Source organism: Nicotiana tabacum, chromosome 7, assembly GCF_000715075.1.
Source record: "Nicotiana tabacum cultivar K326 chromosome 7, ASM71507v2, whole genome shotgun sequence".
NCBI classification, from domain to species: domain Eukaryota; kingdom Viridiplantae; phylum Streptophyta; class Magnoliopsida; order Solanales; family Solanaceae; genus Nicotiana; species Nicotiana tabacum.
Window position 1 is genome coordinate 37,726,171 of NC_134086.1, and position 17,204 is coordinate 37,743,374.

Here is a 17,204-nt window from a genome sequence, read left to right on the forward strand (position 1 = left end):
ATTTAGGCATTATGAGTTATTGTGTGTTTTGATCTATGGCTTTGAGCCAAGTGGGGGAGTCTGCTATTGATCAGTTGATTACACGGTTATGTGCTATGTTGGTTCCAATTTGAAGCATATTGGTGAACCAGTTTTGGCTTACAGAGGTTGAGATCGAGGATGACCCGAATAAAGAAAATTTTGGATAGGAGTTGTGTTATTCTTTGTGGGTGTATAAGAATTTGGAATGACTTGAGTTGTTATTGGTGAAGGATGTAATGTACGTGGAGCAGGAATTTATTTGGTTTCATTAAGATGGGGTTACTTTCTGCGGTGTTGGAGTGCTAATAAAGCACAGATCATTCCGTCCGGTTGATCAGTCTAATTGAGTTTGAGCAGAGTGGATGACTCTCGAGAATGGTTTTAATGAATTCAAGATTTACATGTAATAATTGGAGATTTTCAGGATGTGTATTTGGCTAGAAATTGAGGCTTACAATGGAGGATGACAAGACTTGAGGCATTTCTGTATCATTATGGATTCTACATACCAGTATCAGGAAGGCAAAGGTAAGCTTTAGATTCGCAGAAGGTCTCTTCAGGGCGGGTGTCTCGCCTGTGGTACTTTTGGGAGTGCTTCAGAAGTATACAATGGTTTATGAGCCTTAGGGCAGGGCAGTTTTATGCTTGGGTCTCGTGTGGTGAGTCTGGGTTGGGGACTTTGGTATCATGGCAATGAGAAGTATCAATTTGAAGGTATTAGAAGAAACTTGGGATGATATGATAGCTTGGTAGTAGGTCGGATCGGCATAGTAAGGGATATAATTAGTTCTTTGGGTGCCTATAAGGTAATGAGTTTCTACAGGTATTTTGTGGCAATGCTCTTAGGTTTTGATGGCTTGCGTAGCTTGGCTAAGATAAAGGATTCAGTCCTGACGGTTTGGTTTTGTGCAAATGGGATTCGGAGAGTTCTTGATGATTTCAACCACAATTAGAGATGTATATTTTCTACTAGCGTGAGGAGCATGTGATGTATAGTGATTTTCTTCTAGATGGGATCAAATGGAAAGTTCTTGGCTAGTTGAGTACGTAGTTGTTTATGGCTCGCAATGGATTATGAAGTTCTCATATTTGACATAGGATGGCATGGTATATGCGGTATGTAGGGTTGAGATTGCACGTAAAAGGTTACGGTTCAGTTTTTGGAAGGAAGGTTATAATCTGTTAGGCAGCATGGACAGTTTCAGATGGCTAGATAAATGAGATCACCGATTGGTATGACTTGATGAGGGTATACATTTCAGAAAGGGCGATGCGCTTGAGTTATGAATATTTCATTGATATTGCGGCACTCTCTTTTTGATCAATTGCTGGAGTTCAGATTTTTCCTTGTGGCATAGAAAATTTTTAGGAGTATTCCTCGTAGGATGACCGTGTAATTAAAGAAGTGTAGATATTCAGGTGGTGGAGTTGAGACCAGAAATGGTGATTTGCATGTTCTAATGGATTTGGAGACTGAGAGTTTTCGTGAGTAGATGGTTTCGTGATTGTGGACTGTGAAAATGTAGCTAAGTTTAGTCAAAGGGTAGTATGTGTTGTCATTCAGTCACTATGGACTTTTGGAGGCTTATTTATCGGTTGTGGGTGACCAGAGTTTATTTGTGGTGCCTTGGTAGGCCCAATATGGATGTGTGTTCTACACCAGATCGGATTTGTTGACTCCAAACTGCTATTGTTGAGAGACGTGCCATTCGATTGTTGGTGAGCTTATTTGTGTTCTGGAGTGACCTATGAGTTACTCTCCTGTGTTACGAGGAATTGTGATTGGTTGGTTATATGCACATATGGTGCGCCATCTGGACTTTATAGCAGAATTTGAATGAAACGGGTATTTGGGTGTTGCATGATTTGTTGCGCATTGGATATGTTCTTTCGGACTGTTATGGCATTGTGTCAATTGCTTCTCCAGGTTTATGGTGATTCACTTTTGAGTGCTAGGCATCAAATTGCGCTTGGTTGATGATTTTGAGCTTGGTGACTTGGGGTGTCTCATGCGAACCAGTGTTTGGATAGGGTCGCGCATTGCGACGAAGTTATGGGGAAGTATGATCCTTCGGGTTAGATTCATGCGTTCTGGTTCTATGACGTGCGATGGGTTCTCAGCATTGTGTTTTGGTGGTACTGGTGAGCTTGCGGTACAACTCTCTCATTTGAGTCGTTTTTCTTTGATTTTAGTACATTTGGAATGTTGCCTATTGGTGCGCGGGTCGCACGAGTTGTGGATTTAGATTGTATCGATGTGTCATGTCACTAGAGTGGTCATGTTGGATGAGATGAGGTCATTAGGATATAGAATGAATACTATCGGATTCAACTTTAGCATGTTGGAAGGATAATATCGGGATTCGGCTTAGAAATTTACTATGGTCCTTGCCAAAGGAGATGGAGCTTTATGCATGGTTGATTTGAGGAATGGTTATGACATTTGCGTGTTCCTTTCATCAATTGGCAGTATACGAAATTGTTGGAATAAGGCTTTATCTGATAAGAGATTTATTATCGGTATTCGGTTGTTTTGAGCAGCTGCTGTGACTAGAAGTTATCGCTACAAGTTCTTGAGGCATGTGGTATATCATGTAATTACATCTAGGGTTACCGATATGGTTTGTTGTAGCTTGTTTGGACTTATTCAGAGTATAGATGTGAGGTTTTTATCTTATAGATAATTTCGGAAGTGGAAATTTTGTTCTAAGGTTAATGGGCTAGGCTGGATTGTGAAAGTTCAGTTAAGTTGTGCTATCAGCCTATATAGGGTAGGGTGACGTGGGATCACCCTCGGGTATGTGCATGGTAAGGTTACATAGTGGTTTGATGGTTTTCGGAACAACTCTGGGTACGTTCGAGGACGAACGTATGTTTAAGTGGGGGAGGATGTAACAACCCAACCGGTTGTTTTGAGTTTTTGCACTTCGTTCGCCAGTTCTCGGGTATGACTAGCCCCGTGTGATGTATTATGATTTATGTAAATCGTCGGTTTTGCTTTTCAGTATAATCGGAATAGATTGGAAGAACAATTCTCAATTTGAAGCTTTAAATTTGAAAGGTTTGACCAAGTTTTGACTTCTTAGTATTCAATCTCGGATTTGAATTTTTATGATTTGGTTAGCTCCGTTATGTGATTTTGGCTTGGGAGCGCATCCAATATGTATTTTGGACGTCCGTGGTAGATTTAAGCTTGAATTGGCGAAACTGGAAATTCGGCGTTTTCCGATCGGCAGCGGAAATCTTCATATAGAGGTCGAAATAGAATTTCGAAAATTGGAGTAGGTCCGTTGTGTCATTTGGGACGTGTGTGCAAAATTTTAGGTCATTCGGACGTGATTTGATAAGTTTCGGCGTCGTTTCTGAAATTTGGAAGTTTATAAATCCTTAGACTTGAATCCGATGTGATTCGATGTTTTGATGTTGTTTTGAGTGTTCCGAGGGTTGGTACAAGTTTGAATGATGTTACGGGATATATTGGCATATTTGGTTGAGGTCTCGAGGGCCCCGGGTGTGTTTCGGATGCTCAACGGGACATATTTGGACTTAAAGAGTTAGCAGATTTTGCTGGTTTTATGTTGTAGAGGATTTGTTCTATGCGATCACCAACTTAGGTCTGCGATCACGAAGTTTTGTGAATTTGGATATCGCCAACGTGTGGCTGAGGTCGCGTTCGCGTAGTGTTGGGTCTGAGCTGAGGTCGATGGTTATCTCATTGCATTCACGAGGTTAGTTCCGCGAACGCGTAGTTCATTCAACAGTGTTTAACGCGATCACGAAAGGGATTATGCGATCACATAGGGCATTATTCAGGAGCATCTTTTATTCTTCTTCGCAATCGCGATGATGCTTCCGCGATTGCGATGAATGTGTATCTGGGCAGATTTAAAAGATTCAAACGAGGGTTCCGAGTTCATAACATAAAATGGAAGTGGGAGCTCGGTATAAGACGATTTTGGAAGGGATTTTCGAAGAAGTGATTGGAGTAAGTGTTCTTCACTTAATTTTTGTTAAATTCCATGATTGTATTTTGATTTTTATCATATAAATTGGAAATTTGGGGTGAAAATTGGGGGAAAAATAGAAGAGAATTGGAGAGATGATTTTGGGAATTAGAATGGGCATTTGAGGTCCAATTTTGATGATCTTGGTATGTATGCTCGTGGAAGGATAAGGATTCTAGTATTGTGATTTTTATCGAATTTTGAGACGTAAGCCCTAGGGTCGGGTTTGGCCAATTTCGGGATTTTGAGTTTAATTTGATCATTTTTGCGTGGGCTTTGTCCCTTTCGCATGTATTGATGATATGATTCTGATTTTGGATAGATTCGAGGTGATTTGAGGCTGAGTCCAGAGGCAAGGGAATTGCGGAGTAGATTCTCATCAGGTTGAGGTAAGTAATAATTGTAAAACCTATCCTGAGGGTATTGTGAGCACGTGATTTTTGCCTCATACGAATTACTCCAAAAGAATTCCCAAAATTAGGTATTTTCTTTAATTATGTGTTATATTTAGGAATTATTATGCTATTTTCTTGATTATTTGCATATGTTTGTGTACATGTTTAATGCATTAAAAATACAAAAATAAAGTATTTGCATTTAGGATTTAATTTTATATTTTTTAGATTAATTAAGTAAATTGTTGTTTTACAAAAATGAAAAATTCAAAAAATAATGTATTTTGCATTTTTAGTGTTTAATGTCAAAATTTCGTGATTTTCTTTTTTGATTTGGTAAAATAATATTGTGATAATTATTATTTAGAGTTAATTAGTATTTTTGATAGGATGATTCGGTTTTATAATTTAATTTAGGATTTTAGTTTTAATTTTTCGAAAAAAGAAAAGGGAAGAAAAGAAAAGGAAAAGAAGTAAAGAGAAGGAAATCGGAATTGGGCCAAAATTCAATTTAATTTAAGAAGCCCAAACAATTACCCAGCCAAACATGTCCAATCCAGCCCAAACCCGTGTCAAAATCCAGTCCATCCCAGGCCACATCAAACGACGTCGTTTGGTATAGTTTGATCAGGACCGTCGATCTCACTTGATCGAATGGTCCCTAACCTCGCCCATGACCCAAGCCCGACCCGTTTGCATCAGAGACCAATCCGGTCTCTATTTAAAACGTCGTCGTTCTATTTAGTCAAACGATCCAAGTCGTTGATCTCGTTTGATCGAACGGCCTGGATCCAACGGCCTGGATCCAATTCCACCTCCAGTATATAATTACCCAAACGGACCCCGCCCCCCTCAGAACCCCCCAATCTCATATCATCACTCATTTTCCTCACCCAAACCCTAGAGACCAGCCGCCACCATTCCCACCGCCTTCCGGTGGCAGCCCTGGCCTCAACCCGCCTAAAAATTACACCATAGAACCCCCTCACTCCCCTCATGCCAAATCCCCACTCCCTTTTCCTCGAACCACTCCATAACTCTTCGAATCTTGGATCGAAGATCGGACCTCGACCCCTAGCCTACCCAACCAGCCCTAAATCGATACCCTAGAACTATCTCACTACCCTCTTTCCAAATTCCCACTTCACGCCCTTCGAATGACACCAGAACTGTTCGAATCTTAAAGGAACCCTAAAATCCCAAACTCCAAATCGGTTAGATATTTGAAGGTTTGAGGTCGAAATCGACCTTAGTTATGTGTTCTCAGTCGAGAACACTCGATTATGGTCTATTCCGGCTTCATATTCAAAAATTGAAGATCTAATTCAAGATGGGGTTCAATCATTTGGAGGTAGGTGTCCTAATTTTAGTTTTTCTAATTCTTTTTTATTATCTTCCTCTACTCCTTTCTTTTATTTTTAGAATGGTTATTTGGTCAGATTCGATTTGTTTTTTTAGTTTAGTTTCTGTGTCGAACTAAAAATTGTTCGTCGATTTGGTCTGGTTTATTCATGAGCTTCTTTAGCTATTATTCATGTCATCTGAATTCTTGATTTCTTCTGTTAATTATGGTAACCTCTGAGTCCTTCGTATTCTAGGTTTAGTCAGAATAATTAGGATTAATTTAATAATTTGGTTTAAATTCTTGTTTAATTGTGTTGATAAAAATTGATTAGTATAAGTTTAAAGTGGTCACTCAATTGAGAAGCTTCTATAATGGTAGGGATAACAATTCACTACTGAATAATTTAAAGCCATAAGAATTGAGTGGAATCAAATTTTTAAATATTGAAAGGGCATTCTGTGAATCCTAATGAAATTTCTCATTGCCTATTTAAGAAAACAGAACTCTGAATACGGAGGAGACAGTCTGGTACTCTGAAAATACTGAAATATACATATATAGAGAGATTTAAGTGAAAAAATCCATCCTTTCTAAAGCAAAAAAGAATGTCATCATTCTGATCGTGACTTGAAAAAAATACCAACGGTTGAACTGCTACTGTTTCATTGAATTTTGAGTCATACTCAATTTCTTTCTAATTCTTGAAATTACTTTTACTCATTTGAATGGAAATGGATTGATTTTCTGGTAATTGAGAGTCTGTTGGTTCAAAGTTTTGCTAAAAGTGCACTGTTCCATCGAATTTCATAAGCTGAATCTACTGTTTAACTGATTAAATCTGGGCTAGTTGCTGCTGTCGTAGCTAATCCGTCATTTTTCTGTTGTGTTTTTCTTTTCCAGGTATTCATCTCACCTTCCAAAGTATGAGAATGAATAAATATGAAGATTTGTTCCTTTAAATAGAGATTTGTACTAATGCAATTGGTTATTCAATGTTTCTGCACTTTCGGAACTGTTTAGCTTAGCTTGATCTTCTTATATTTCTTTCTGTTTGATCTGAGTATGGACTGTTGTAGTAGTATTAGCTTGATAGTTCATTGTGGAGCATCAAAGGTGCATGAAAAGTCATGTTAAACGCTTGGTAATGTTTGAAAGTCGTATGTGTCCATAAGACTGGATAATTAGTCCATTTGACGATCAGTATGTAGGCTAGCTTCTATATTTGTATTGTCGAAAGGAGTATGTTCAAATTTAAATTATCAATGTGATTAGTGTAGAGTCCACGTTAGAAGGAGTTGGTTTATGTTTGGTTTGATCTATTTTCGGCTTAGGATTTATACAGCTAAGGGCTTCATCTCATTTTTATAGCAGCTAACATGGGGCTAAAGTTCACAGGTGACTAATGATTGGTCAAATGCAGAGATTTCATTTTAAATCATATACATAATAAGCTTAAAACTTAAACTTACATAATTACTTTGCTGAAATTTTTTAGAGTACTTGTTTTGGATCTTTCAAAAAATGGGAATTGCGGCTTAGATCAATATTGCTAAATTTCGATGTTCTGTGTTATTTTCTTTAGCGATGCATTTCGGCTTAGATTAATATTGCTAGTGAATGGATTCGTGAACTAGTATAATCTTACTGTTGAATTTATTAATTAGTTGTAAAATGTTGGTTTCTTGTCATATGTATTTGGAATTGCTATTCCAGTTATTATGTCCATTTGATCTCATGGTTTTGTGATTTGGAAGTAGCATGTGTAAAATTTAAAGAAGTAACCACTATTTTGTTTTCTTAAGTTGAATAAAGCAGATTTTCTTTCAATTTGCTAAAAGTGGTTTATTAACATGTAATAAGATCATTGATTCCAAGGAAAATACACTCAAATCTTGTGTCCATTTAGTGGAACTCACGTTTGAACCCAATTAATTTTCATAATTCCTTGATGTTTAATAACCTCAAATTTAGGAAAGGAATAATCTTGAACATCCATCATGGCCCTCGTTCAACTAATCTTGTTTTGATCCTTAGAATTCAGGGCGTGCCATCTAGTGGAATTTTCATGGCCCTCGCAAACTTAAAAGACACGTAGTTACTTTAGGCGCGTCATTTTAATAATTTACCTTCCTAAACTCGGGTGCGCATTTATGTGACCCAAATCCAAATCTCAATAACGTTAGATAAAATGTGTTGTGGACTACGAGTGCATTTATGTGACGTGGTTCAAGATGCGTTTTATGTGACGTTGAATCTTCCTAAAAATATTTAAATAAAAGCAGTTTTAAAGTTAAAATGCACATAGGTTTAAAAGTGTTTTAAAATCAGATAATTAGGCCAATAATAACAGTTGAGCGACCGTGCTAGAACCACGGAACTTGGAAATGCCTAACCCCTTTTCCCAGGTTAACAGAATTCCTTACCCGGATTTCTGGTTCGCAAACTGTAATACAGACTCAATCTCTTCCTCGATTCGGGATTTTGAACCGGTGACTTGGGACACCATGAATTATCCCAAGTGGCGACTCTGAATCTTTTAATAAAAATAATCCCGTTTCGATTGTCCTTTAATTGGAAAAACTCCCTTATGTGTATTCCTTCTCGGGGGTTGTAGGTAAAAAGGAGGTGTGATAGCTCTGGCGACTCTGCTGGGGACAAGAACCCAGAATCTCTGGTTCAGGGTTCAAGAATTTGAGCTTAGAATAATTGTTATATTTGGCTTTATTTATTATCTGGTTTATTCACATATTTGGGCTTAATGTGCTAAATGTTGCTTTTTACCGCTTTGATATTATCTGAACTGTATATATAAACTGTTACGAAACCCTTCTTCTTTCTGAGTCTTCTGAATTTATGGTGCACACGTGCGCGTGACCCACCTTTCTGTTAGAAGTCATACCAAATAGAACGAAGTTGGGCCAAGTAACTAGGTCGGGTAGACTTTCGTGCTCCCAGTACGTTGCCCCCACTTCGGTTCAAGCTGTCCGCTTGGGTAAGCCAGGTCTAGAACAGTATACCCCAGGTTTTACACTTAGAATAACTCAGCTTCATGCCGGATCCCTAGTAGGAACATTTGTTTGCATCATGTGCATTTGACTTCGGAGACTCAACACAGGGGTTGGGTCTGTCTAGGACAGGTGTACCCGAAATGAAAAGACCATCCTGATGCATCTTACTTGCTACTTGTGCATTCATTTGTTTCGGATTTGCATGTTGACCAGCTTATAGGAAAAAGTTAGAAAAGGAAAATCAATGTGAGAACCGAGAAAGAAAATTGGCTGTTTTCGAAAAAAAAATAATTTCCAAAATATTTTGAAATTTTGTCGAAATTTTGAAAAGAAAAGGAAATGTTGTAAAATAGTTTTATTATTACGAACTACGTAAGTTTGATTCTCGTTGGATGTGAGATACGTAGGCAACCCACATCGGGCCCAACTATTTAAAAAAAATAAAAAATAAATAGATAATAAATAATTAAAATGTGGGTACATAAATGTCATTGTGTTGTCATAAGTAAGGCGATGCCATTCTTGTCCAAAATATGCCGAACGTCCCCAAAAGGGCGCCGGAAGGCTGTTTTTGGAAGAACAACCGCCTTTGGTCATTTTTTTTTCAAAAAAAAAAATATATATTTTGCCGGTTAGCAAACACAGCCCTTAAATCTTCTTCATCGAAGTGTTTTTTTTTATGAATTTTTTTTAGAAATATTAATGATTTTTTCAAAATGAGTCTTGCTTTTGTTTTTTTTTAAAATTAAAATCACTCACAGGTACAAAATGAGCACCATCCAAAACCCACCATTCACAGATCTAGATGAGTTTCTATTTCGGCTTCAGATGTGGTGGCATGAGTTAGGAGGAGATGGTCAGAAATGGGTCATTAAGTATTTGGGAGCTCTCACAGATATTATGAAAGTTAAACCACGCAATGATTTGATTACGACACTAGTGACTTTTTGGGACCCTGTTCACAATGTCTTTCACTTCTCTGATTTCGAGCTTACTCCCACATTAGAAGAAATAGCTGGATATTCCGGTTTTGACGGAGATTTGAGAAACCAGAATCTTATCTTCCCAAAGGCTCCCTCAGTACACCGATTCTTTGGTCTTCTGAATATCAGTAATCAAATTAGAAAAAGCAACGTTGTCAAAGGGTGTTGTTCTTTCAACTTCCTATATTCAAGGTTCGGAAAGCCGGATGGATTTGAAATTCATGAAAAGGGCCTTACTAACAAACAATACAAGGACACTTGGCAGATTCATCGACGCTTCGCTTTCATGGTGGCTTTTCTGGGAATCATGGTCTTCCCAAACAAAAGTGGACAATTGATATTCGCATAGCCAGAATCGTACAAGTCCTCACTACCAAGGAACATCACACTCTTGCCCCGATCATTCTCTCAGACATTTATCGGGCGTTGACTTTGTGTAAGTCCGGGGCAAAATTCTTCGAAGGGTGCAATATTTTTTTGCAAATGTGGTTGACTGAACATCTCCGACATCACCCCAAGTTCATACAGTATGGTCCAAGCAAGGACAATTTCATCGAGAGTTATGAAGAGAGAATAAAAGATTATAAATCTCCAGAAGGGGTGGAAGCCTGGATATCCCATTTAAGATCTTTAATGGCAAGTCAAATTGAGTGGACTTTGGGATGGCTCCCGGTAAGAGAGGTGATACACATGTCAACCTTGAAGAGTTATTTGTTGTTGTTGGGTTTAAGAAGCATCCAGCCGTATGCGCCACAGAGAGTTCTAAGACACTAGGGAGATACCAAGTGGTGCATGATGATGAAGATTTGAGTGTGCAAGTGATTGAACTACACCCCGAAGCCACTCTCCCTGAGGCTTTAATCCAGCGGATTTGGAATGGTTGTCGATATATGAAAGATGATACCCAAGTTCCAGATCCTGCGAAAGGCGAGATAAATCCGGGTTATGCTAGGTGGTTTGAGAAAAGATCCCGTGTGGATGATGAACCAAAACCTGATACTAGAAGGCCCATAAAAAGACCGCATGTTCAAGCCTTTGATGGCAAAATCCAAGAACGGTTGGCTTGGGGTGAAAAGGAAAAGGGGTACAATTCATGCCTTAGAAGAAAGCCTAAGGAACCTCAATTTGGAGAGAGACTTACAAGCACAAGAAGCAGAAGGTGAAAAGAAGAGTCTGATTAGCGAGAATAAAACTCTCTGCGCTCAGTTTCAACAGATGAAGAAAGCCTCTGAAGCGCCAGTGAGAAGTTGGAAAGATCAGAAAATCATTGCCAATCTGATGGAAAAAATGCAAGATTATGACTCCATCTTGACAAAGACTGAAAAGGCCTTAGACAAAGCTAAGAAAAAAATCATACAGTTAAATGAGGAGGCCAAATCTAGTAAGGAATTCCAAGTAATGAGATGTGAAGAAGAAATGGCTCAATTCAAGAGAGAGAAGGACCATTGGATACATTCAGAAGCTCAATTCCATGCAAAGTTGGAAGAAATGAGAAGATACAATAGAGAACATCAACACGCAGATCATAGGGAGAGAGCACAGGCAAGACTCGATCAGGCCAGACTTCGAGCTCAATTAGAGTCAGCTTTAGATCGCGAAGACCACATAAGAGATATAGCCACCACTCGCCAACAACAATTGCAAAACCAACACCAAAATCTCCAAGATTTCAGAGCACAAATCCATGATTTGGCCGTTTATACTTCTCAAAGTTATGTGAACTGCCAAGGGATAGATTATGAAAGGTTTCTAGAGCATGCACCTACTTTTGCCCGTCATCTTGCAATGGAGTTAGAGAGGATGTACCGTACACTAGGAGGTCAGCCGGGTCAAGCCCCACCATGAGCAGATGTTCCAGTGATTAAAAGCAAAAGATTGTGGAGTGAAGCGTAGTCATAGTTGTTGGAACTTTTCATATAATAGTCATGTTTTAGTTTAAGTCCATGTTGAGTCTTTTAAACCATTTTCTTAAAAGTATTGTCCAAATGTAATGTCATTTCTGTCTTTGCACTATTTCGTTTGTAAATAAAAAAAGTAATAATAGTTGTTTCCGCCAGAACTACGCTCAGTCTGATTCATGCGGGGTCATGATACGTAGGCAATCTTCATAAGATTCGACCACAACCAAAAGAAAAGAATAAAATGAAAAAAAAGGGAGGGAAATAAAAGATAGGCGTGAGTGACAATAAAAGGGAAAGGTCAGGAAAAGCTGGGATGACACAAGCAACCGAGCAAATACATGGTAGAAATGACTAATTGCCTAGGTGCATAGCATCCCTATGTGTGGTTGTTTATTTGTTAAAACTCTGATCACTAACAAGTTTGGTTGTTGTTACCAGAATTCAAGCAGTTAGTACACCTAAGCATACTGGCAACCCACCCCTACCAAACCAGATCCAAAGGAGAAATAATCATGTTTATCCCAGATATAGACACCAGTGTCATTGAAGGAGAAGAGTTGGACGTCAACGCCATAAAAGAAGAGATGTACAAATTAAAACAACAAATGGCCGAAATGTATCAGGCCTGGGCTAAAGGACAATCGCCATCCGCCTACCCGGCTAACCCTACCTTCACTCCACCACCGGCTCAAACTCAGGATCGTCCTACCACCGATCTATCCTCGAGCTTTCCCATTTACCAGCACTACCGGGGCACCACTTCTCATACACCACAATCTCCACCCCCAAAAACCATCCCATACCCCCCCTCCACCAGTAACTCCTGTCTTCATAGCACCTCCACCAGCTACACTCCACAAATCTCCTAGCGAGCCTATGTTTCAGGCCCAGGACAACCAATACCACCCCTCGGAGCCCACTTTCAAAGCTCCAGAAACCTTTTCCTATACTCCGCACTTTGACCTCCCAATAGAAGCTGATAAACCAGTCAAAATATCGAACAGGAGGAGATGTTCAGGAAAGTTAAAAGCTTAGAACAATCATTTAGAGACATGCGGGGGTTGGGAGGGCAAGTCAGCGTGGCCTACAAGGACCTATGTCTGTTCCCCAATATGCAATTACCGGCAGGTTTCAAGATGCCCAAGTTCGATCTATACAACGGGCACGGCGATCCAGTAGCCCACTTGAGGGGTTTTTGCAGCAAGATGAGGGGAGCTAGAGGAAAAGATGAATTGTTAATAGCTTACTTCAGTCAAAGTTTGAGTGGATCAGCATTGGAATGGTATACCCGCCAAGACCATGGGAAATGGTACACATGGGATGATCTGGCGCAAGCATTTGCTTGTCACTTCCAATACAATCTTGAGATCATTCCAAATCGACTGTCCTTGACTAAACTTGAGAAGAAGCACAATGAAAGCTTTAGAGAATATGGTTTCAGATGGAGGGAGCAAGCAGCAAGAGTAGATCCCCCAATGAAGGAAAGTGAGATGGTAGATTACTTCCTACAGGCTTTGGAACCTACTTACTATGGCCATTTGGTCTCAGCTATGGGAAAGTCATTCAACGAAGTAGTAAAGATGGGGGGCATGGTAGAAGAAGGCCTCAAGTCGAATAAAATCATGAGCTATTCGGCTATCAAAGCGACTACTCAGGCTATTCAGGGTGGCATAGGAGAGATTGGGAAGAAGAAGAGAGAGAAAGCAGCAATGGTTGATTCAGGAACTTGGTCCGGATCCAGAGGTTCACCTTACCACTACAATCAACCTCGACCCCACCAATAAACATATCACCACAATCCACCCCAACACTACTATCCCCCACCAGAACCTCATTTTTCCGTCCACCATGCACAAGCATACAACCAACCTCCTGTCCACACTCAATGGCGTGCTCCTGTCCTACCAAATACTTATCCACATCCACGAGCCTACCAAAACACTCCCAGACCAAGTTTCAGGCCTAGTCAAGCATTCAAGGGTGAAAGGTTGCAGAAAAAGAAAACCTTTACTCCATTGGGAGAATCATACACTAGTCTATTCCACAGGCTAAAACAGCTAGATATGCTAAGGCCGATACAGTCCAAACTGCCAAATCATCATCCAAAGAATCTTGACTATACTGTCAGCTGTGAATATTGTTCTGGTACTCCAGGTCATGATACAGAAAAGTGCTGGCACTTGAAAAGTGCGATACAGGAGCTTATTGATACCAATAGAATTGAAGTTCAAGCTCTCGAAGCACCCAATATCAACAGGAATCCGATGCCAGCCCATCAGGAGGCAAATATGATCGAAATAGTGCATACGGAGGGAGAACCCAAGAAACCGTCACAGACCGTCATGATGATTCGGTCTAGTGGAGTCAAGACAGATGAACAATCAGCAGATGAGAAGTTGGTGCTCAAGTAGAGCAAAAAGAGTGTTGAGCCATCTGTGGCAGTTGAGAAGGGGTTTTTAAGCAAAGTTGCAACGAAACAGGAAGGGGTGAAGGTGATTGTACCGGGAGCGGCCAGCAAACCCATCATAATCGTGGAAGGAGCCCGCGCAGATCGGGTTATTATCAAGCCAGTAACCCAGTTACCAATAATCAACAGCAAGGCTATTCCATGGAATTACGAACGGGTAACGGTGATGTACAAAGGGAAGGAAGTCAAATAAGAAATCTGTGAAGTACAGGTTTTGACTCGCTCGGGAAGGTGTTTTACTCCCGAGGAGTTAAGAAGAGCTAAAGATAATCCAGCGCTAGTAAAGAAAGCCGTAACTGAAGAAGAAGCAGAAGAATTCTTGAGGAAGATGAAGTTACAGGACTACTCTATCGTGGAACAATTAAGAAAGACGCCTGCTCAAATTTCCCTATTGTCATTATTGATCCATTCGGATGAGCACCGTCAAGCTTTAATGAAGATCTTGAATGAGGCGCACGTTCCCGATAAGATCTCCGTGAACCATTTGGAAAAAAATAGCCAACAAAATCTTCGAAGTAAACAGAGTCACATTTTCCGATGATCAATTGCCTGTAGAAGGTACTGAGCACAACAGAGCTCTTTACCTCACATTAAACTCTCTCCACTCTAAGCAAGTTAAAAATAGAAGATGAGAGGATCCATAAGAACAATATTTGCGTGCGGGGATTTGACGGCGGAGGTAAAGATTCGGTTGGGGACATAGTGCTGGAGCTGACAATAGGGTCAATTGAGTTCACAAATGGAGTTTCAGGTGCTGGATATAGCTGTTTCCTATAATTTACTATTGGGTCGACCATGGATCCACGCCGCTAAAGCAGTCCCATCAACACTACACCAGGTAGTCAAATTTGAATGGGATAGACAAGAAATAGTTGTGCATGGGGAAGACAGTTTATGTGCTCGCAGCAATGCCATTGTACCAGTTATTGAAGTGGAAGATGACTAGGGACCATGGGTCTACCAGGTTTCAGACACGATGTTGGTAGAGAAAGTTCCGGAAGGGAAATACATTCCAAATCCAAAGATAACAGTCGCATCAGTCATAGTAGCCTATGAGATGTTGAAGAATGGTTTTGTACTCGGTAAAGGTTTGGGCTCGTCTTTGCAAGGCATCATACAGCCGGTGTCTCTTCCCGAAAACTTGGGAACATTTGGTTTGGGATTCAAGCCCACTGCCGCAGACATAAGAAAGGCCAGAAAGCTAAAACATAAGGCATGGGTCCTTCCAAAGCCAGTCCCACATCTTTCCAAATCATTTGTCAAGTCCGGTACCAGAAGTCGCCCAGTAACAACAATTCCTAGTTCTATGATTCATCCTGACGAGGAGTTAATTGAAAGATTTGAAAAGTTGTTTGACGGTGTGACATGGTAGAAAGTGGTGAAGGTCCTAGCAACGCAGAAATTCAATTCGTTGGGCCAGAAACAAAGCTTAATAATTGGAAATCTACTCCTCTCCCCATTCGAAAGGAGTCTTGGTAGTTTATTTTGATTTTCCTTCAGTTTGTCTGGATCATTCCAGGGTTGTAATCCAGATTTTTATCTTTCAGTCTGTGTGAAGTGTGCAAACCTTGTTATCTTCCGTCATTCAATGAAATGCAGTTTCCCTTTCTTTATCATTTCTGATAATTTTTCTTTTGTTTTTATTTCTTTTCTGTACAGTTCTTTTTACGCTGGCTCTAGTGATTTGGCATGCATAAGGAATCCTCAACCCAATCTTAAAAATCAATCTGATTCCGAAATAATAGTTCAAGAAGTAGATTATGATTACGAATCAGAATACGATGAGGATGAGACCTTCGAAGAGATTATTAAGGAGTTAATTCACTTCGAAGAAAAACCCAAACCTAACCTGAATGATACAGAACCCGTCAATTTAGGAGACACAAATAATATTTGAGAGACTAAAATAAGTGTCCACCTCGAGCCAAATATCTGGGAAGAGTTAATCAAAGCACTCATCGAATTCAAAGATGTTTTTGCATGGTCATATGACGACATGCCGGGTTTGAGCACTGATTTAGTGGTCCACAAATTGCCCACTGATCCAGTGTTTCCTCCCGTCAAGCAAAAGTTGAGGAAATTCAAAACTGATATGAGTGTGAAAATTAAAGAAGAAATCACCAAACAGTTGGATGCAAAGGTCATTCGGGTCACTCGATATCCTGTTTGGTTGGCTAATGTCGTGCATGTGCCAAAGAAAGACGGCAAGATCAGAGTATGCGTCGATTACCGCAATCTCAACAAATCAAGTCCGAAGGACAACTTCCCACTACTCAATATCCACATTTTGATCGATAATTGTGCCAAGCATGAGATAGGATCTTTTGTGGATTGCTATGCCGGGTATCATTAGATTCTAATGGATGAAGAAGATGCAGAAAAGACGGCATTCATCACGCCATGGGGAACTTATTGCTACCGGGTAATGCCATTTGGTTTGAAGAACGCCGGGGCAACTTACATGAGAGCAATGACTACGGTGTTTCATGATATGATACATAAGGAGATTGAGGTATACGTGGATGATGTGATCATAAAGTCAAAACGTCAAGCCGACCATGTTGGGGATTTGAGAAAATTCTTCCTGAGACTTCGCAGGTACAACCTCAAGTTTAACCCTGCCAAGTGCGCATTTGGTGTTCCATCCGGAAAGCTATTGGGATTCATAGTCAGCCGGCGAGGCATCGAGTTGGACCCATCAAAGATCAAAGCCATCCAAGAATTGCCACCTCCAAGGAACAAGACTGAAGTGATGAGTGTGTTAGGGAGGTTGAACTACATCAGCAGGTTTATTGCTCAGCTCACGACAACTTGTGAGCCTATTTTCAAATTGCTGAAGAAGGATGTTGCGGTCAAATGGACTAATGAGTGTCAAGAAGCATTTGATAAGATAAAAGGATACTTGTCAAACCCACCCGTGCTGGTTCCACCAGAACCAAGAAGACCTTTGATTCTTTACTTGACAGTCTTGGAAAATTCATTTGGCTGTGTACTGGGGCAGCATGACATCACCGGCAGAAAGGAACATGCCATCTACTATCTTAGCAAGAAGTTCACGGCTTATGAGGTTAAGTACACTC